General features: G+C 36.6%; 1 pseudogene; it reads right to left on the bottom strand.

The window, feature by feature from the left end:
- Positions 1–4,501: 4,501 nt before the first annotated feature.
- Positions 4,502–4,922, bottom strand: LOC114096607 (large ribosomal subunit protein uL24-like; annotated as a pseudogene).
- Between the last annotated feature and the right edge of the window lie 19,234 nt (positions 4,923–24,156).

Genomic DNA, 24,156 nt, shown 5'->3' with positions numbered 1-24,156 from the left:
CACAAGCCCTAGAAAACAGTAACAAAATTATTTCTTCTGTGCTCAATATTAACAAAAGGTATATGTTTATCTATGTGTAGAGAATTTCAAGTGCTTTCTTATCTATGGTAAGATGGACAGTGTATCCGAGCTGTGGATGTGTAGTGTTTATTGTGATGAAACAATTGTGTTAAGCTTCCAGTGTAAACATCTACCAACTTTGGACTATTAGTTCTCCAGTTATAGGAGCCCATGGCTTGATTTTATCATGTAAACAAATTTGTTAGGGTTGTCTTCAATTAGTTTATGTAAATTGTACTTTGAAATATTCCCTTAAAACAATCGATACACTACAAATTGTGATTCATTCTTATTTACATTCTTATTTAGTAAAGTAGTTTCTCTAATGACTGCTTCTAGGCAACATTTTATTAGCCTAGTGTGAGGCACTGAGCACGCTCAGGAGGGAAAAAGATAGCATTGACTTCAACACAGTCATTAATTCAGGCTACTTCTCTTTTACTTAGTGCAAAACAGGGGAGTTTCTAAATCTCTTATTTATTTTCCTCTGCCTCAGCACACAGAATTAAATCCCCCAAATTATACAAACAAAACTCTACATTTCTTTCCTTTTAGAAATATTACCAGAAAATTCTACAAAATAAATATATGGAATGCTTTAGGTATTTGGTTTATTGAATCCAAAAAATGAGTGAATGTGATGGTTATTTTATTTGGTTTTCTAAAAGATTACTATAAATAATGAAAGCATATTAAAACATACTCTCCTAAAGTAATTCCTGTCTGTTTGTCCTTGGCAATGGTATATACAGGTAGAGTGCATTGTGATATTACATCTCCATTCATCAATTTTCTGTATTTAAAATGCTTTGGAAATTAGATAGAACATCTGGCTTTGCGCAAGTGTTTAAAATGTTCTTTCCTGGTTTTGTATGTGTCTGTGTATTTGTTTGTGTGTGCACTTGTCTCAATGTGTACCTGAGTGAGGATAACTCAATTTTCTTGCTGTCTGAAGCCAAATTAAGTGAGACAAGGATGAGTTAGGTGTTACCCATGTCACTATTTACAGAGGGTTGCCATAGCAACATGGTAACCATAACCATATAAACACACAATTTCCCTCTCAATGTTTTATTCTAGGCAACCCCTAGTTGAGTTTTAAATTTCCTCCCATCTGACTCTTAACCACAGGGTCACAAATTATAGGCTATATCTGACCAACAGAGTTCAGTACTAAATGTTCAAGGGAATTTGACTTTCCTTTTGAGTGAACAGAGCAGCAGCCTCTTTGCCTGCCCCCTTTGGCCTGGATCTTCTAGTATTTGAGGTTTTTTTATTGTTATTGCTAGCAGTGATCATGGTCACATTACTAATAGCCTTATGATATTAACAGAATTATTTTCCTCCTACTTTCTTGACAATGCCAATCATAGACCTTTGGTGCATATACATTTAAATTAAAAATAACTACTAATTATTTTAAAGTACTTAAAGTATTTTAAAGTAATTCTAATTTTATTTTATAGTTAGGAAGAATAAGTTCTGGAATTCTATTTCACTAATTTATTGTTGTTGATGGTCAGTAAAGGATTATGAATTCATTCTATACCTCTCAATCTCTGTATCAATTTACCTAGTTATTTAACTGACGTCCACCTGAGCAGCCATGGCTAATCTGAGAAGGTACTACTTACCTTAATACTCACAGATAGGAGGAAATTTTTCTAATTTCTGAAGAGAACTTTCCCTTGAGATTTTATCATTAATAAGTGGAGAGACATCAGACAAAAGGGAATATTCCCATACCATTTCTTTCATGAGTCAATCACCTTTACTAATAAGTGTGATGCTATTCTCTCACCAAGAGTGGGGCACCAATTTTGAGATGTTTGCTTAGCAGTGGTAATGAGTTTTTGCTAATTCTGTTATACTTTTTTCCATATGTGTGCTAAAGGGAAGACATGTGTTCTTGGTTTCATAATGAACCAAATAGCTCTACTCTCACTGCAGAGATCACAAAGGGGAATTTCCACAACATGTGACTTTGTGACCTTTATTGAATATTTCTGTTGTATTCTAACAAGTCTCTGTAAAGAGGTAAAGAAGGACACAGGGAAAAAGTAAAGATGGTTATGGGAACAAGCAGGATGCCAATTTATTTGAGTATTTCAGAACAATTTATCTTGGGTTTTCAAGCATTTACTGTATAATGTCAATCACTGGTTGGTTCATAAGTCTTTCCTCTTTGGAGACTATAAGTTTTTGAAAACAGAGATGATATGTTTCATTTATATTAGTATTTTAATCCCAATATATATAAAACATCAGGACTTCCACACAATCTCTCTCATTTGTGGAATACAAAATAGTTAATCTCATGGAAGTATAGAGTAGAACTGAGATTACTAGAGACAGGGGGGAAAGGAGAGGGAGATGGAGAGAGATTGATCAATGGGTACAAAATTATAGTTAGATAGGAAGAATATGTTCTGGTATTCTATTTCACAGTAGGCTGGCTATAATTGACAATATTATGTATTTCAGAAGAACTAAGAAAGGGATTTGACAGTTTTCACATCCCCCCCCCCCAAATGAGGTGAAGAATAGGCTAAATAATGTGATTTGATCATAAGACAATGTATACCTGTATCAAAATATCACAATATATCCCATAATATGTACAATTATAAGTCAATTAAAAATAAAATGAAACTATGTGCATATATATATATATATATATATATATATATATATATGTAATTAAAAATGGAGGTTTGATGCATTCTCAATTAGCATTGGGTTTAAAGATTGCTAAAACATAGTGTATGGCAGATGTGTCATTAATTCATTTGTGTTAATTTGATCTCCTTCTGGGACAGGGTTCGAATGCATTGGTATTTTGCTTAGGGCATGATTCCAGGAAACACTAGAAGGCTAAGAAGAAAAGTCAAGGCATCTGATAGAAGACTATGTTAGCAAGCAAGAGTCCACTCTGGCAAGTGGAGCTTAATTCCAGTGGCAAACTCTGAGAGACAGACTAGAACAAATATCAGAGTACTGTCACCTCATTAATAAGGGGACAGGAGCATTTAGACATCAATTTAGTGTGTTCAGGATGCTATAAGAAAATATCATACAATGGATAGTTTATTAACCACAGAAATTTATTTCTCACAGATCTGGAGACTGGGAAGTTTACTAGCAAATTTGGTGGTGTCTGGCAGAGAGCCCACTTCCTGGTTCACAGATGGCCTTTTCACTGTAATCTCACATTGTAGAAAAGGTGAGGGCTCTTTTTCTGGTCTCTTTTTTAAGACATTAATGCCATTCAAGAGAACTCTTCTGTCATGAACTAATCACCTCCATAAGGTCCCACTTTATAAAATACCACCAACTTGGATGTTCGGTTCCCAACTTAATGAGATGTGGAAGAACAACCAAATTTAGAATACAGCATGCACAACTCTTATTTGTGGTTACATAGGAGTATTCCTGGGGATGCTAATTCCCTGAGACCTGTTGTTCAAGTGAGAAACATGTACCCAAGGGCCAGAGACAGATCTCAATCAAAGGAATGCAACTGTTGGATGTTGACAGGAGGATTAGCGACAACACCCCACAGAAAGCACATCCCATTATGAGTATTAGCTAAGAAATAAATAAAATATATTTTCCTGACATTTATGTCCAATGTTATTTTCTCAATTGTTACTAGATTGTTAGAACATAAATGCTTTTTTCAGTGTTTGGACTGAACTACTTAATGAAAGGAAAAGTAAAGTATTAATTTTGTTCTAGGTGCACTGGAAATATCATTAAACATTAAGAGTGCCATGAACCAAGAAGGTTTGAGAAATTCTAACCTATTTCTTTTGAGTTTTAGACATATCCTTGTAAGATTGATCTTTCCATGAATAATGCTGTGAATTATATGAGTCTATAAGAAGATACCTCCCTTTAATAGTCCGCTGATTAAAATTATTTGAAGTTTCAGAACCAGGAGAAAGCTCACATGACTATGTACAACCTGAATTTTTGTATAAAGGACAACCACGTACCATAGGTTGCTGTACTTCATATTTTTGGTAATTGAATATGTTTTCATGAAAAAAAGTGGCCAAAATTATTTTCATATAATCTTTGACCCTCAAGTAACCTAAGCCCTTTGGTTTAAGAAAAAAAAAATTCCCAATTCTGATCTTGGTATTTTAAGTAAGAGTAAGCTAGAAACTATTCTTGGTTGAAATCTTGCTATTTGCACAATCATGACAAATTTGAGGATTGTTGGGTAATGCATTTTTAGGCTCAATCATTGCTCCATGCTATGATTTCAAACCTTGTGTGTCTCTATGTTCCACAATTTTAATTTTATATATTTTACATTTTATTATAAATATTTTTTAAAAACTTCTAGAATAGAAAAGGAATACACAAAAACAGCACAGAGATTTTTTTTTTTTCATTTTAGCAGTTTTTAAAGCAAGTTGTTAATATGGTTACTTTATTCTCTCATCTTCTCAATTGTTTCTTCTTTATATTTGCCCCTTTCCTTCCCTCTTTTTAAGACGGAGCCTTCCATTCCAGGATCTTTTTGCAGTCTTTGTCCAGTTTTAGCCAAGTGATAACCACCTTGCTGGAGTGAATGCCTACACGGACAGTTGTGCCATTAGTCTTTTCCTATAGCACCCATTCAGGAGAAAATACATGCTTCTTCCTGTACACTTGGACCACTTTGCTAATCTGCTGACCTTTATAAATATGGGCTTCATCACCCTTTTAGATGGGCATAGATCAAACACTGTACTTCTCAGCTCTTTGGAAAGAGGGGAGGATATAATCTTGCTGTGAAGGTGAGAAGGTGCATTGAAATGCCTTTTGTAGTTCTTGCTTCGCTCAAACTTCACAAAAGGATTGAACTTCATTTTGGTCACTGACCCTTCAGCAGTGGTCGCAAAAGGGAAGAGCCAGAGATGATATTCTTAACTGAATAAAAATGAATATCTGACAAGCCAATAAAACTGATTTTATCATAATCATAATACTCATAGGCATGACATAATAAAGTCCATTGAACACTTAGCATGCATCAGAACCTATGTGGCCTATATGTTTCTATTCATTTTATTCCAAAGCACTCTGAGGATGTAGGTTCTGTTATGATCCTATTTGGCTTGCATTAATCTTGTGGCAAAAATGTTGGTTTCTAACAGTATTTCCTAGGACCTTACTGTATAATAATTTCTTTTTTAAAATTTATTTATTTTTTTTTACACAAATGACATCTTTATTCATTCATCTACATATTCATTCAACAAAACTCATTGAACATCAACTACATCTTAGCATCACACAGGGTTGAGGGACAAAGACATGGGGCCCCAGAAGAAACTCAAGTTCAGTTGGAGCAAACGACTTATAAGGAAATAGTACCATAAAACATTTTGTTTTGGGGTACTAGGTATTGAACCCAAGGGCTCATGCATACTAGGAAAACACAGAACTACCATATAATAATTTCTAGCTGCCAAATTCTTCTTCTCTTTGCTTAGTGGTTTTTTTAATAGCTAGATCCAGTTTTGGGCCCTTAGCATAGCAGTCTGGAAGTACAGGAGGATTAATGTAACTTGTTACTTATTCCCCTTCATTGATATTTCCTGGGATAACATTCCAAATCATTGTACTATGAGTAATCAATATCCCCTACCTAGATTTAATTAATTTCTGTTAACTTTATCTATCTTTATACAAGTAGGGCCCCCTTCTCAGAAGTTGTAGTTTCCATAGTTTCAGTTATCCATGGTCAATGATGTTCCAAAATTTTGAAATTCCAGAAACACAGAATGTATGAGTTTTAAGTTTCACACCATGCTCAGTAACATAAAGAAATTTCACACTGTCCTGCTCTGTCCTACCTGGATAGGAATCATCTCTTTGCCCAACAGGTTAATGTTGTATATTAGTCGCATTATGTCACATGTATGACCCATTCGTCACATGTATGACCCATCTCTATTATCAGACTGACACTATCACAATGTTCAAGTAAATTTAAAAAAATTATCTGAAACATTTTTATTGATGCCTATTAATTATATAGAATTGTGGGTCTCTTTGTGACATATTTGTACATGCATATAACATAATTTGATCAATTTCATCATCCTAAATCATCCTTACCCTCTTCTTCTCCCTCCCCTAGTCCCCTCTTCTCTTTTAATGTTCTCACTTTAATAATGATCTCAAAGTTCAGGAGTAGCAATACTGGCAGTTTTATTACATTATATTGTTGTAATTATTATGTTATTAGTTATGGTTGTTAATCTCTTATTTTGCCTAATTTATAAATTAGACTTTATCATACAGAGGTAAGCACAGGATAAAAAAATAGTATATGTAGGTTTTGGTGCTAGCTGCAATTTCAGGGATCTATTGAGATCTTGAAATACATCATTGAGATGAAAGTCCAAGGGACTATGTAGACTATTTGCATTTAAATCTTTGTTTCTGGGTTGTCTTCTGGAGGAAACTAAACTGTGACACATCAATAAATTCACTTGAACAAATAATGAACAATATAATGTTCAAAATAATTCATGAACAAATAATGGAGAAATAAACAAGAAGTGTGTTTCTGAAACTGAGAAAGTATTGTCTCAGCCTTGCATAATAAGACCTCTAGAGAGGGAGGAATAAGAAACTAGAATGGATTTCAGATTTTAAAAGGACACCAGTAGGAGGCTGGGCCTGGGGCTCAGGGGTAGAAATGCTTGCCTAGAATGTGTGAGGTCCTAGGTTTGAATGTCCAAAAAAGAGTGGGATGCGGTGTTCTAACAATACAGATTTATGATAGTAGCCAAAACTATTTTGGTCCTAAATAGAGTGAAAGAAAGAAGGGGTGACCTTGTTGCACAAGACATGGCTATGCCATCCTGCTGGGGCCCAGACGAGGAAGCAGATGGTATCAATAGCCAGCTACCCGATGATTCTAGGTTTTCTCCCATCACTTGGCAAAATGATTCAGGGAGACAATTAGTAAATGAATTAAGTCAGATGTTCTCAAATCTGAAAGTCTGATGATCCTGTGGGGGATGCTGGCAGGGTCTGGACTGGGAAGTTTATTCACACATATGTGAAACACACCCACACTCAAACCCAGACACTGAGGAGATAAGCTGTACTAGTTTAGGGAAAGTGTTAACAGGATGGTCCTGTGCTTAATATTCTTTTTTTTTCCTTCTAATTGATGGTGTCTCTTAGGCACTGGCATTTCTAAGAATTGTGATTGACAGTGAACTTGGATGAGATTGAGGTTTTCATGGGATCCTAATTAATTTTGACTTGTCTAACCTTTAAAACTATTTAACTTCTGGTGAATTTCGCAATTTGCTTAAAAGATACCTATTTCTCTCTGATTATTTTTCTATTTTATTGTCTTGAAATGTTATTTTATAAAAGTAGTGTGAATATGTGTGTCTTTTAAAGGAAAATTGATAATAAAATATTATTTAATGTGTGAGTGCTGGAAAGTAGGTACGATCTCACTTGACAGCCTGTTCAGAATGGAATGGAAGCCGTGTGCTTCTCCATCGGAGTCATTACAGTGCACGCTGTGAGTGTGAATGTTCATTAGCATATTATGGATCTATAATTTCTGCTTAAAAAAACTATGCAAAGCAATTACCCAGCATGGTAGGAGCTCTGTTTTCAACTTCAACATTTCCTCCAGTTTACTTCCTCTTCTTAATCTTCCTTCTCCATACTTCCAGATATTTGTTCTTAACTAAATAGAAAGATTGGACACTTCAAGGTATTTGATATCAGATCATTTTACAGAACTGGATCACTCTGACCAGAAGGAAAAACATGGTAGTCAAAGTTGAAGCCCGCTGCTGATTATCTGGTTTGTTAAATGGTTGAAGGAAACGTATGCTGCAGAGAAGTGCTTTTGGGGGACAGGGGCACCAGGGATTGAACTCAGGGGCACTGGACCACTAAGCCACATTCCCAGCCCTATTTTGTATTTTATTTAGAGGCAGGGTTTCACTGAGTTGCTTAGCGCCTCATTTTTGCTGAGGGCTGGCTTTGAACTCATGATCCCCCTGACTCAGCCTCCTGAGCTGCTGGGATTACAGGTGTGAGCCACCTGGCCTGGCTGAGAAGTGCTACTTTTGAAGTAGGAAGGGGCCTCTGCCATTTACATGGTATGACTTTGGGACATTCAGCCTCTTGGAGTTTAGTTCTAGTGTCTTTCAATGCAAACAATGAGATTCCCTCTTGCAGAGTGGTTCTGAATAGAAAAGAAGATGACGTATGGGAAAAGCATAATGAAGAGTTGTAGGAATGCAAATTTATTAGCCTCATTACTGGCTAAGCAGGTGGTAATCCACAAATTGCTTTAATGTCTGTTGTTTAATTCGGCTATTGGCAAGGCACTGTACAGTAGAAAGTGAAAATCCCTATTGCTCAGGTGAAAACACTGAGGGCCTACAAGATCAGGTAGGGCCAGGCATGATGAATTTTACATTTTAAGAAATGCTTGACTCCTGAATTTGAGATTCAAATTTCCTCAATTACTTGTAAATAACATAAAAATATATGCATGCATGCACACTCACACACCCTCCTCCACGTATACATCTGAGGAGAGAGATCTGTAATTCGCATGGACTCACTCTACCCTTTAGATCAGCTCAAATTTTTATTTCAAATACTGATCTGCTTAAGATTTTCCACAATTTCTACAAGTTCTCTCATGGCTAATGTTTCTGACATCTCTGCTGCAGTTACTACCTTCTGCGGAACATCAGTTCTCTATGTCTGGTGGTTGCTCTGGGGGTACACTGGGTTATTCTGGTTATTCTCATGTAATGGTAAAGGTTTTTGCACACAGAGCTGCTCAACAGAGAGTTTTAGATTTGATATCAGACAATCTGGCTTTCAGTGTTTTTCAGTCATTTTTCATTGCCTCAGGCTTCATCTTTTCACTTCAATTCTTTGGTCTCTCTCTTCCTTCTTAAACCTTTAACTTCTCTCTGCTTTTATGCTGGTCCCCAGCGCCCCAACGCCTGTCCTTTTCCTATGCTGAGCACATCACAAATCTCTCTCTTTTCCTTACTCAAGTCTCCAGAATCACCTTCCCCTGCAGTGTCCTGACAAGATGAGCTCAGACAGAATGGAGGCTCCCTGTGGGGAGGGAGAGCATCCGCCTCTCCAGTTCTCCACCTCTAGTGTGAGCAGGAGGCAGAGCTTGGAGGCTGATAGGCAGCAGATTAAATCATAAGCATACATTGAATGAATATATCAAGGAAATCTAGTACCAATTATAGAAGCAATCTTTATGATGCATGTATTATTCTCACCCCACTACATATTTAAAGAGGATTTAGGGAATTCTAATAGGTAGATTTTTAAGCAGACAGCAGTGTTTTACCAAAAGCACATTTTAAATGTGTTACATATTCCTTGACACTTATATTACTTCCTTTAAACAAAGTACTCACTACAAATTCACTTACCATTTTTTCCCATTACTTTTGTTTCATTTTTTCTTTGCCCTGGAGATTGCTATTGTGCTGGATGCAGGCATATTCTAGAAACTTCATTTAAAAATTAATAAATGTGTTTAATTGGAAAATTAGAACAGCTATGTTTTCATGGGCACTGGGCAGACACTTCCTGCTAACCCTTATCCTCAGATTCTTTTTCTTTAATGTCACTCTCTGTAGAATTGCTTGATCAACGAAAGCATGTCTCTTGATGAAAACAGACTGTTCCTCAAAGAACAAATTAAGGACTTTCAGTCCTGGAGGTAAAACACTGTGAGTTCATCATGCAGTGCTGTAAAACAAATGTGTTATGTGCCTGGCAACTCTGTCACACAATCAACAGGAAGCCTGAGCCGCGGAGAGGGGCTGATTTGCACATTTTCATCAGGTACTTGCAAATGCAATCAAAATAAACCAATAGGATTTAAGACTTTATGTCATGACTCAGCCTCTCGGATTTTCCCCCTTTTAGCAAATCATTTATTTTACATTAAATGAATGTATTGAATTTTTGAAAGCCATTTCAAATTCCAAGTTCTGTTTGAGAGAACAAGTGTGTTTTAATAAGAACGACCTCTCAAGGAGCTGCCAGGTGTAATGAGGAGAATGGAGGAATTGCAGTCTTTTTTAATCCCCTCTTCTCTCCTTCTCTCTCTTCTTCCTTCCTTTTCTTTGACAGTTTTCTATTCGTCTGTCTTTATTCTTTCTTTATTCTCTCTTCCTAGTCTCCCGTTCCAATTTTATACATAAAGAATGAATGCTCATGGAAATAATGGACATAGGATGCACATTGTTTTCTTAGTAAATTATATTTACTTATTTAGCAAACATTTTTGGAGGCAGCAACTGGGTGTTAAGTACTCTGTTGACCATAAACATGGTTTTCAATACACCACTGTTCATCTTGAAACATAATCCAATAAAACATATTTATTATTTAAGAGATTGCTCTCAAATAAAGTTCTGTTACTGTAGGTAATGTATGCCAAAAAATCTATAACTCACAGTTTTCACTAAATTCTATATGTCAATGTGAGGTGTAAGCGCACCCACTCATTAAAATTTAAAGAATGCACAGTGGCTAGATGAGATGGAAATTTACATTAAGCTCCACTTTTTATGACGTATGAATGAGGAGCTTTGACAATTGCTGATTAATTTATTTGAATTTGATGTTAATGCACTCACAATTTTATACCTTAGTTGAGGTCTTTATTCATGAAAACTGTTCAGACTTTTTGCATAGACTCAAAAGTGTTTTCATTTTGTCAATCCATGTTGTATTTAAGAACTTTAATGCTTTGTATATATTTTGGAATTGCTTAGATGTTGTACATTGTAAATCTCCCTCATGCCACTGAAATGATAAATACTATTTCTACTTGTATGGTCAGGTTAGAGTTAATTACTATCATTCCTGATCTCTTCTTGAGTATTTCTGGTCACTTAGTCCCCTTTGAAATCCTTGGAAGTCCTATGCAATAAATTTATCTACAAGGAACTGATCTGAGAAATAGGCTCTTTTAATAAAGACTAGATCTTAGAATAATAAAGTAACTGACTAATAAATGAAGTTATGTGCTTATTCATTTTCTTCATTGATGCGTGATCCCTCTTTTCCAATCCATATGTTCTAGTCCTCAGCACTAGAATTTGACCTTATTTGGAAATAGATTATTCACATATAAAATTAGTTAAGATGAGGTCATACTGAAGTAGAATGTGCCCCTAATTCAACAGTCTGGTGTCCTTACAAAAAAGAGAAATTTGCACATAGAGACATTCAGACATGAACAAAGTTCATTCCAGTGGTGCTTCCAGAAGCCCCCAGAAGTAAGAATAGCAGCCTGGAAGAGATTCTCTCTACATGTTCTCAGGTAGCATGGACCTTGAGCACATTTATCCTAAACTTCTGCATATAAAACTCCAACACAATACATTTTTCTTGATTTAGTCAGTTTGTGGTACTTTTATGCAAGAGTCATTTATTTTCTTAAATCTAAAACTCAGAATAATATAGTGAGAAATTTGCAGGCCCAAACTCAAATCAGGGAAGTTCCATGTTTTTATCCTTTTAAAAGCATCCCTCAGAAAGAGGGGTGAGGTAAGAATTTGAATCTAAGACTAACTCACAGTAGTAACATTGGTGTCTTGAGGGAATTTAGAATGATAAATTTATCTTTAGCAGATGAAAAACTATAAAAGCATTCAGAGTTGGTCCCTTAATTCTGATCCCCAAATCTCTCAGCAAAATTTATAAATACCTCAAGAATTCCTGAATGTTCCAATCTCCATTTATGCTGCAGAGGTAGCTATAAGATAAATAAAATTCCAAGCAGCCAGGTTCCTTTTGATTATGCATCAGCAGAGACTGAAAGATTTTATTTGTTCTCCCAAGTGGACTGTGAGAGTCTCATTCTAACAACATACCTGTGCACAGCTAAATGAATCGAGCCTTTTAAAAAGTTGACAATACAAAAAAAGAGAGGCAATTCTACATCTAAGAGTCTGAGAACACATCTTTGAAAATGAAATACAACAAAAACTCAGACTGACAACATCCTTTACTATGCAGAGCAACAATGCAAACAACTACAGGGTATTAAGAGATGATAATAGAAAATGAAATAGAGCACAACAGAGAAAATGCAGAAATTTAATGAATGGCATTGATAAAAGTATTTTTATGTGGGAAAATCTTACACTTCCAGATTGTAACTACTATACCATATTGACCTTGGAACATGTATGCATAAGATCAATGCAATAATATATTTTTAATCTTAAATGTGCCAGTTGCTTTCCCAAGCACTTAGTATATCATTTAATGCTTACATAGATCTTTATAGTTCTCTTATTTCATTTTACAAACAAGTAATTTGAAGCTTAAAGAAGTATTATTCTTAGGGTCTAACAGTTAACGAACTGAAGATTAGAGTTGGTCCATACCTTGCCTCCTAAACCAATAATCTTTACTACAGATCTACCCACAGAATGTCCCTTTTCAAAGTTGGTCATTTTTCAATGGAAAAAGAACAAAAGAGGACATAGAAGTGTATGTTGTGATTTCCTCAGTCTCACCAGCTAGTCAATATAAGAGTAGTGTACCAGAGAATGTACATTTTTCATCTAAAATCACCTATGGGTCAAATATTCAATTTCTCCTCAATGCAGTTTGAAGAACAGCTTGTTAACATGGTTATCCATTACCATTTTAAAAACAGGGGTATTCTCCGATCCATGGGTGACAGTACCTAGGAAGAGTGCTTGAAACAATTTTTTTTCTATAGTGCTACCTCTGTAGGTCAAAGCTTTAGCTTAGCAGTCTCCTGGAAGGAAGAAAAATAAAAACCAAAGATTAGGTTCCACACCTCATTTCTTATGTATATCTGTTGAAGCTTTATTTTTGGTCGCCAAAAACTAAATGATCTCACTGGGAGAAGTATTGCCAGTTTGGACACCTGTCATAGTTTTGCTTTCATTGATATTATTAGACATGGGTGCTATAAACAATCTGCTTCTACAATGCTTGCAGCAAACAACTTTTGCTAAGATCCCTGGTCCTGCTGAATCGTACATATCCTTCCTTTTCCTTATTCAAGGTAGAGAGAAAAATCTTCCTTTAAAACAAACGACGAGTTGAAATCAGCATTCTGAAATAATTCTTTGACTTTAAAAATTGTGTCCTCTCAAAATGCCCTCAAAATCAAATAGAAATGAAAGTATGTGTGAAATTCAGACCTATGCCTGTAGACAGCAACAGAGAAAGTCAAATATTCCACATACATTGCCCATTCAGAGGTCACCTTGAAGATGTCTTTTATCACTGTGCACTACAAGTATTATATATTACAAAATATTTTTAAAATTACATATTTCCCTTAAACATCCGAAGCAATAATATTTTTTAAATCCATGTGTTTTTATATATGTTATAGGCATTACATATATTGCTACTAGAATAAAGCAGTGTTCAACTCTGTATCACTTAATGTCATATGTTTGACAGTTTCATCATCCCTTTTACTGGGAAGTGTGCGGGTTCACAGCTGCCAACAAGACTACAGCTAGCCTCTCATTACACTCATTCCCCCACCTCACACTATATCCTCAGTTGGAAAACAAATGAAAATAAGATCAGAACTCAGATCTCCCAAATACCTTTTCACCCATTTCTACTCCCTGAGAATGTCATGCAGTCTTGAATTTTTCAGTACTCTTAGTAGGTTAGCCCATGCATTCACCTCCTTAATTTCTTTCATGGCCCTACCCTTATGAGCACAATTTCTGAATACCCCTTCACTACTGTAGCTGCTGTTCTGCCAGTCTGCTAGTCTATTGGTCTCTCTACTAGTCTCTACCAGTCCTAAAGGGAAAATGAAAAGGAACACAGTCTGCCTCTATTCTCTAGGAACAACTTCTCCCAAGAGGCCAACTCTGTCACATATTAATGTTTCTGTGCACCTGATGTATACATCTTTGCCTAGTGGAAACTGCCTATCACCCAAGTAAGATGCCATTCTTGGGTCAAAAAGTTACTGTTCTTTTGGTCCACAGTTCCTTTCAGGTTCAATCTGTGCCACCAATGTTTCACATGAAAGTTGATGAAACTTTATGTTTTACAGGTTTAGGTTCAAATCAGAACCCCAACATTAAGAGAGAGAGAGAGAGAGAGAGAGAGAGAGAGAGAGAGAGAGAGAGAGAGAGAGAGAGAGGGCATTAAAAAATGAAATAAAAAATAAAATTTGAAGGACAAGGACTGAGAAAGGAGAGCAGAGGAGTGGCCGTAAGCAGAGGGAGGAGTGGAACCCGGTCTGGTCAAACACACACACACACACACACACACACACACGGAGACATAAGTCAGCTAAAAAGGGAGACAAGAATCAAGCCAATTTTTGAAGTGAAACCTCAGACAGGCTCTGGATTCTAGAGTCCTGGTGAAGGCACATCTGGAGCAGCAGGACTGAGGAGAGTCTAAGTGGCAACCAGACTCACTCTTGTTGAAGCTGGTGAGTGTCTTGACCCGCCATCTCCCCGACATCCACAGCAGAAGCCTGGACAAGCAGAACCGAAGCCAGAAGAAGAAAGGGAAAAACCATGGGCTAAATGGTGAGACTCTGGCCTCCAGCCTTCTCACCTTTGACTCAGGACCTGTCAACTGGTGTTACACATCCCAGGCAGGGGATTGGAGGATTCTTCTCCTGGAAACTGACTATCCCAACAAATAGGGCACCTAGAACGAAACTGCCCAGACAGATCCCATAAAATGAAGCCCGCAACATGGCAAGTCAAGTCTGAAAGAGCAGAGAATCTAACCCTGCATTCCAGGTCCTCATGCATAGATATGAATGATCAAGTGTAGGCAGGTGTTTTCAGGAGACCACTAATGTAAAAGACTGAGATCAAACAGACAGACAAACAAATAGAAAGAATTTCTAGGAAAATCATGAATGCAAGCAACGGAAGAAAAAAACCAAAACAACAACTAAAATCAATATGGTCAGAGAAATAATATATTGTGTTCTTGAAACATCATACAATGAACAATTTCATATATTTCAAAATATATGAAAAAAAATGTTCAACATCTCTAACTATTAGAGAAATGCAAATCAAACTACACCAAGATTCCATCTCACTGAAATCAGAATGGCAATTACCAAGAATACAAGTAACAATGAATGTTGACCAGGATGTGAGGGAAATGGTTTACTCATACCTTGCTGGTAGAACTGCAAATTTGGTGCAACCACTATGGAAAGCAGTATGGCGATTCCTTGGAAAACTGGGTATGGAACCACCATTTGACCCAGTTACGCCACTCCTCAGCATATACTCAAAGAACTTAAAATCAGCATACTACAGTGATGCAGCCACATCAATGTTTATAGCAGCTCAATTCACAATAGCCAAGCTATGGAACCAACTTAGATGTCCTCCAACAGATGAATGGAAAAGAAAAAAATTATATATATATATATATATATATATATATATACACACACACAGGAATATTACTCAGCCTTAAAGAAGAACAAAATTATGGCATTTGTTGGTAAATAGATGGAACTGGAGAATATCATGCGAAGTGAAATAATCCTGTCCCCAAAACCCAAAGGTCGAATGTGGATGCCAACCCATAACAAGGGAGGGTAAGGAGGGGAAGTATAGAAGTACACTGGAGTAGACAAAAGAGAATAAAGGGAAGGGATGGGACAGTAAAGGCAGTAGAATGAACCAGGCATAACTTTCCTATATGAATACACAACCAGTGTAACTCCACTTCATGTTCAACCACAAAAATGGGATCAGAATTGAAATGGGCTGCACTTTATGTAGGTGTAATATGCCAAAATACACCCTACTGTCTCATATATCTAAAAAAGACAAATAAAAAAATTGAGAAAAAAGGAATGTTATTTGTAGATAAGCAATATTTAGAATCAATGAGTGTACATTTGGAATTTTAAAAGTAGACACAGTAGAAAAAAACATTAATAGAAAGGCAAAAAAATAAGCTGGTATTGTGATCCAGAAACTAGTATCTTTAGCTATAAGGAAGAGCTGAAATAAGAGAAACGAAGATAAAAATCTTATTACTGTGACTTTAGAGTGAGTGCTAAAGGACCCTAAAATTAATTGCTAAAAGCCTGGTAACAAAGTTGGAGGACTATGGAGGGAGAAGTGCTGGAAGAACATTCAGTATAGCCCTGGAAGCCCCCAGGGAGAGGTGGACTTTTAGATAAAGGCACAAAGGGAAATTCAGTACCATTTTAAACGTATTAAAATAGGTTCAAGGAACAGCTAGTGTGTCAATGGGGCTGCAGTGGAGTTGGAGGAAGTTTGGAAGTAGGGGCCAGATCCTGTTGGTCTTTTATGGAGATGATATCTTTTTGTTTATCTTTTTCTTCCATGAGGATGAGGTTTCTCTGACGGGTGTCTTTAATTTAGAGTCATTGAGTAGAACCTGCTAAAGTGATGCATGGTTGAATATTTCCAGTTAGAAAAAAAAATGCAATAATACAGTTTTCTTCTAGTATATCTTCTTCTTAAAGTTACTTTAAAGGGATCTCTTTCATGTTAATATCTAAAATACATTTGATTTCCTATCATTTTTCTCTCTTAAATTATACAACTTTCCTGGAATTTATTTTTAACAGTGAACCACTAACAAGACATTTGCAATGAACTAGCTGCCTAGAAGTGTATTTTATTTGGTTTGTAGAATAGTGGTTCACTGTTGAAACATGCCACTTTTAATACATGAAATCAGCTTAACTCATTCATTACCTTTTCATTTCTGACTTCAATCAAATACTGGGAATTTCTGGTGTAGGGAGGTATTCATAAGTTTCCTCTGACGTTTTCATAAGTTTAGTCTATGAAATAAACTGGCAGTGGACAGATTAACAAGGAAAAAGCACACAAAGTTTATCAACTTGAGGAGAGATGAAAGCCATACACAAAAATATGAAACTCAAAAGTTTGGTCAGAAGTTTGAAGTTTAAATTTGTTCTTCACAGGGGAGAGGGAAATGGGGATGCAGGCAATTTTAGAGGGATAGTAAATTATCCTTAGGTAAAATGAATGGGACCAAAGAACATACCATAGCTCTGGACAAGTGCCTCTGGCACTAGGTGTGACGTTCAACTTTCAGTTTTCCTTCCTGCAATATGAGTTTAAGCTTCTCTGGTTAATGAAATTTCAGTAAGATCTAAGGTAATTGTCTTTGTTTTGGAGGATCTGGTAAGGTGAATAAGGGAATGTTCTAGAAAGCCTGTTCCTATGTTCAGAGGGGTACCATGGAGAGTCAGAGACACCTTGAGTCTGATGCAGCTTCTAGGGCCTCTCAGCATGAACAAGTGTCAGTCTTTGGGATGTCACATTCTGAGCCCAACATTGGCAATACTGGTTTTGTGTTCACACTGAAAATTGATTTTAATTAAGTCACACAGCCTTCCCTTGTTCTGAGCATGACCCCTCTTGTCCTACTTTCTCCATTGTCTCAAATTTCTGGAATGCCTTTCTCCTTGACATCACCTCTGCTCTCTCCTGAAGGCATTTGAGGGTTCCAGCTCTGTTCCAGATGGACAGGGTGGATTAAAAAAAGAATCTCTCACTTAATAAACTGGTATATTTTATGACTTCTCCAGCCTCAGGGTGAGATGAAGAGCCAACTTGAATTGTTTGGAGTGGCAAACCCTTTACTGAAGCAGAGAATTATTGGGGAGAAACAGCTTCCTGTAGTGTTGACATCAGAATATTTTGTATTTAGTTTATGGCTTTTTATCTCACTGACATTATCTAGCTCAATTTGAAGGAAACAGGAAAATAGCAATGTCTTTCAGTTTTCTCTTAGTTTGTCTGATTTCATTTTCTCAACAGATAACAGTGATTTTTGCCACAAGAGAAAAAGGATATATATGAAAGTGTGAACACTATTGTTTAGGTTGAACTATTTTGAATGTCTTTTGACCTCCTCCTCTTTCTTTTTATTACATAAAATGACATCATATCAACAATCAACAAGAGATTGGCAGACTTAATTAATTAGGGTGATGGTGGACTGTATTGGACAAGAAATGCACTTTATAATTGCAAGAGAATAATGCTACAAAGGCTTCCTTTTTTTTCTCCCCGTAATTCTGAAGCTGATTAGGGACCCTCCAAGGCAGTTATCTTCCACTTAGCTTTTCAGGAACCATATCTTCCTACAACTAGTGATGCCACCAGATCAAGAAGTGTCTTCTAGGATAACTACCTCAGGGGAAGAGACAGTTTAAAAATTCAAACTAGGGTTACTAGATAAAACAGGAGCTTCATTAACCCTGAATTTCAGATTGATCTAGAATAAAGCTTTAGTATTAATATGCACCAAATATTGCATGTCACATACTGTACATGCAATATTTATACAGCGTGATATGTATCTAAAAATCAAATTTAGATTTCCTGTATTTCTGTGTGAAAATTTGGCAATCCAAAGTCATATATAAACCTGCTCTTGTATATCTAGGCTTATAGATGACATACCTTTTTCCTTTTTTACAATACATTGACTAGAACTAGTCATGAGATAATCAAACCAAGTCCACAGGAGGCTTAGAAACTTAAACATATGAATTATGTGATGAGTATATGTATATTTGTTCATATTTTAGAGATAAATTATAGATTACTTTGAATCAATGGAATATCTAATACATTTAGTCCATTGATATTTTGTTTACTGATGAGAAAACAACTCAGAAGGCATGTGTATGAGTCAGCTTTTCATTACTGTAATAAAATACTTGAGACAGTCAATTTTAAAAAAGAAAAGACTTATTTTTAATTCAGTTTTGGAAGTTTCAGTTCATGGTCAGTGACACTTTGCTTTTGGGCAGGTGGCAAGGCAACATGTCATGGCTGAGTGCCTGATGCAGGAAACTGCTCACTTATGGTGGCCAGGAAGCAGAGAGATGTGAAGGAGTGGGAGTACCAATATTCCGTTTAAGAATATGAACCCATTGACCTAATTTCCTACCACTAGGCTCCACTCCTCAAGGTTCCACTATCTCCCAGTAGTATCACAGGTTGTTGTCAAAGCCTTTAATACCTGGATCTTTGGGTGACAGTTATCCAAATCATAATAGCATGTGTGCATTTTATAAAGCCATTTAGTGACTAGCTGAGAATCTCAGGTATAAGGAATCCCACTTTGATTTCCCACCGTTACACAGAAGAGTCTTCCCATATCTTCTTGGAGATTAGCATGTAACTCATTGTGGGAAGGCTTCTCAGATCTAACTCTCCCTTGTCATTGAGAAATGAATCCTAATGCTAATGAAAATTTATTCTAAGTATGAATTTAGAAAATATCTTGTCAACATAATTAGAAGCAAAATATTGGTGGTATGAAGTTATAACATATGGAAACATGAAGGGAAAGTTTTGGTTCATATTAAAACATCCAACGTTTTTCTTTTTCCTTTTGCCCCTTTTTCTGGTAAATCAGAGTCTCAGCTACAATGCATTAAGTGATGGCTTAATCAGAGGCTAGAGATGGTCTGAGGTTTGCTTCAGCGAGTGAGAGGCTGGCACTAAAGGCATTTAAGTATCTTCCAGCCATTTCACACAGTTGATTGTAATGATTGTTGATTGTAATGATTTTTGAGCCATTCTATATTATGGGAAATGTCAAAATCGGTATTGTCCAAGTACTCACACATTGAAAAAAAAAGTGTATGGGATGTGGAAGAGGAGAAGAAACCACTAGAAGTGGACAGTCGCTAATCTAATAGCTTCATTTTTTCTTTGTTAGATTAAAGTGGCTCTTGATCACTGCCAACCACTCCCCACCGCTCTTGCCTGTCCCTCTTTTCCCCCCACATCATCACTTCATATTGATTATTCCAACTGCAGGGTTTTATTTGTCAAGTGCTTTGTCATTTGTACTAGCAGAAAGGTCACCATTGGCAACACTTCCAAAGTAGAACATTCCCTTATTGGTATTATGCAAAAAAAAAAAAAAATTGCTTGGTGCTCACATTGTACAAGGCAGAGACTATCAAAACATTAGGCAAGTAGCTACAGTAAAAATACCTTTCATCCCTGTCTTCCTACATATATATGTCTGAAACTAAGTTTCTTGAAACAGTGTCCTTGCTTAGGAAGACATACTGACGTTACCTTTTCTAATTTATGTTTACATTCCCTTCCATTTTATTCTACTCCCTTCTCTTCCATTCCATTAAAAGTGGTTCTTATGGATTATATTGATTTCGTAACTCAAGATAGGCCTTCTTCAGGCATGTTTTAGAGTCTTGCTGTAGACATGCTCACCTGACTGCCCTTTACAATGCTCCATAATGAGGCTGTGTTTGATCAGTCTCATTTGAAGTGGAGTTCTGAGTTGTCTTTAAACTTGGTTAGCTTAAAATATTACAGCAAATTTACATGTGGACTGGGTAAGCCTTGTTGTATCTAGAATCATGCCCTCACTTTTCGTTTCTTCATTCCCACATCTTCCCTTATACACTAAATTTCTAAAAACATACTTTCATTTTCAGATAATGTTATGGTTTGGAGGTGAGGTATGCCCCAAAGGCTCATGTGTGAAACAATGCAAGAAGGTTTAGAGAAATGGTTGGGTTATAAGAGCCTTAACCCAATCAGTGAATTAATCACCTGATGAGACTGAGTGGTAATTAAGGACAGGTGGACTGTGGCTGGAGGAGGTGGGGCATTGGAAATATGGCTTTCAGGTATATATTTGTATTTGGCAAATGGAGATCTCTCTCTCTGTGTGTCTCTGTCTCTCTCTGCTTTCTAATCATCATGTGAGTTGCCTCTTTCTGGCACATTCTTCTGCCATGATGTTCTGCCTTACCTTGAGCCTCGAGGAATGGAGCCACCTGTCTATGCACTGAGACCCCTGAAATGGTGAGTGCTCCAACAAACTATTCCTCCTCTAAAATTGTTCTGACTGGGTCTTTTAGTCACTGCAGCAAAAACACTGACTAAAACAGAGGTACAAAGTCTTAGTTGTCTTGCATGATACAATTATAAACACCTGGACAGTTTTAATAATGATATTAGGCAATAAATAAAAGTTTATTTTGTTTTTAGCTTGTATTTTGCTGCTAAATTAATGTGGCTTCCTTATTTACCCAGTCCTTCTAAAACATATTTTAAGCCCTTTGATTTGTATATGTAGATTGTATCTATGTATGTGCAAACACATATATGTATGTCTGTGTGTATATTATATATTTCACAATGAAAATGAACAATTTTATGAAATCATTAATCCAGAATTTAAAAACATATGCAATATTAAAAGGCAGTCAACCTGGGAGAGCTGATAAACTTGTCTAATATACACAAGTATATGTTCACTTTTGGGGCTTATGTTCACAGAAGTGGGGCTTAAGCCTTTTTAACAACTAACAGGAAACTAAAGATGTGATCAATGTGTTTTTGTTTTCTTATGATTTCTTAGGAGTCTTGGTTCAGATTTTGATTTAACTTTTATGGTAAATTCTTGCTTTCTTATACTTTGTTGGTGTTCTAAATCCATTCTCTTGGAAGATTAGTGAATGGAAATACATAGGATACAGTTTATTAATGTTTCTGTAGGTCTCAGTAATCTCTCTCACTTTCTCTTCCTCTGTAAGTTAGGGAGGAGGTGAAGAGGGGGCAGACAGAGGAGAGAAACTCTCTCATCCCTTGCCTATCTCATCGTATCCACAGTATTTTCTTCCATTAAGAAATCTATGGGGTTCTAAAATTTATCTATTCAACCTTGGGGAGAAAAGGACAATCAAATTCATCTTTTGTCAACTAATAAAGAACATATTCTTGAAGAACAGGAAATCTGTGAGCTCATTCCTAGCATGCAGTTAGGATTCAGGGAATTTGGAGATTTAAATGAGTTTGGAAATTCTCAAACATATCATCAACAATACTACTACTTTCATATGGTGAGCCCCTTTGAAATAAAGCTCTTGTGGGGTGAAGGTTTACTCCCATGATGGAAAACAGAGTGGTTGGAGAAAATGGCATGCATCTAGGTTGCAAATTGGTGGGTACCATGCCATCACCATGGCAGGACTTTTGCCTGTATCCTGTTGAGAAAGGATGAAAGCAGAAATAGAAGAAACTAATTCCAGGAAGGGAAGACTAGGAAGAACAAGAAACACAGTTTTAATCAATTTTTTTTTTGTTATTGTTGTTACTTTGAACTAAAAGGGACCATTTTAGTTTGGAATCTGAGTTTCCCAGAACCTGGTGAGTTCTGTGACTCTCTAGCTTTCAATTTGGGTGAATTGAACTTAGGGGTGTTTAACTACTGACCACATTCCCAGTCCCAGTTTTAATCACAGGGGACAAAATACATAGCTGAGGAGTCAGATAGTAAATTATCTGATGATAATAAACATTCAGATTGTGGAGAGGTGATGCTACTTTGGCTTCTCATGGGTTAGCTTCTCAAACACTGAGAGTTCCATATTCTCATAGTTGTCTTTAGAGACAGATGATAAGAAAGATGGTAGCAGCCTGGGCAGACAATCCAAGCACATAATCACTGAGTATGCAAAGGTAGATTTGGGAAAGGGAATTTTAGGCCCTGGAAGTGTATATCATAGGGTGAGTGTATTTTACCCATGAGGTCTCTTATTATTATTATTATTATTATTTTGGTACTGGGAATTGAACTCAGGGGTGCTTAACCACTGAGCAACATCCCCAGCCCTTTTTTATATTTTATTTAGATACAGGGTCTCGCTGAGTTATAAGTGCCTTGCTAAGTTGCAGAGGCTGGCTTAAACTCCTGATCCTCCTATCTCAACTTCCTGAGTCATTGGAATTACAGGCATGTGCCACCACGCAGCAGTCCCTTATTCTATTAGTCAATATGAACCAAAATCACTATAAGCCCATTGATACTACAAGATGGAGAGAGCTTGGCAGACTGGACACAAGTGAAAGACAGGCCATGGACATGTGGCTGGTCAGAGGACACTGGCATGGCTATGATTGTGTTCGCTGGCCATCAGGACACAGCCCAATGACCTCTTAGTAGCTGAAGCTTTAGAGAATGCAAAACCCTTCTTCAGTGAAGTCATAGTGGAATGTGGACAAGAAGAGACATATGTAGGCCATGTCTACTAAACTCTTCTAGATTTTTCCTCAATTTCTGTGAAAATCTTACACTTAAGTCTCTAGCTAGAAAGTCACAAAACTCACCAGGCTCTGGGAAACTCAGATTTCAAACTAAAATGGATCCTTTTAATTCAAGGTAACAAAACAAAGACACCGAGAGTCCAAAATGAGCCAAAGCAACATACCCATGTGTGGGTGTGGCAGAAATGAGAATAGCCAGCATTCACCTGGACTTTGAGAGCTTTTATGTTGAGTAAGTGAAAAAAAAAAAAAAAAAAAACTGTTGATAATTTTTTTTTGTTTTGTTTTCTGATGTTCATGAAACTGACCACCTAATTTCTATTGTCCCTACATTTCATCTGTAGCTATCAAATGAATGTGAAAAAACTGTATTTGGAAGAGAAAACAAAGTCCAGAACAGTTTGGAGAGTGACTGAATGTTCTCTGCTCTTCAGAATGAGGTCCACATTGTCCCTGCAGGGAAAGAGCAGAGCAGCAGCACACGGAAGGGTTGGCTGCAGGGGGGGGCCCGCTGAGCATGGTGTGGTGCTCAGTACCCAGGCCTCACTTACGTCTCTGTCCAGAGGTGTTATGCTCACCTAGGGCACTGAGTTCACCTTGCCCTTTGCTCTTCCTACTCTCTTTATCTACTCCAATGCATTTGCTTTTCTTCTTTCTTTTCTTGTCTTTTAATCTTTTCTTTCTTTATACTGCTCTCTTTTTCCTCCTCTCTCCTTCTCTCTTCTGTCCCTTCTTTTCTCTTTCATACTCTCACGGCCAAATGGCTTTTCCAAAAGTTTGCATTAATTTACATTCATATAAACATTTATATGCATATACCTAGTTCCTTGTGTTCCTAAAATATAAATATTATCAAATATAATAAATATATATTATATATATAAATAAAATATTATCAAATATTTTATTCTTTCTCAGTATGCTAGGAAAAAACAACCTC

Source organism: Marmota flaviventris, chromosome 13 (genome assembly GCF_047511675.1).
Source record: "Marmota flaviventris isolate mMarFla1 chromosome 13, mMarFla1.hap1, whole genome shotgun sequence".
Lineage (NCBI taxonomy): Eukaryota > Metazoa > Chordata > Mammalia > Rodentia > Sciuridae > Marmota > Marmota flaviventris.
Note: the sequence above shows the minus strand (reverse complement) of the source record. Positions and strands in the feature narration are given on the sequence as shown.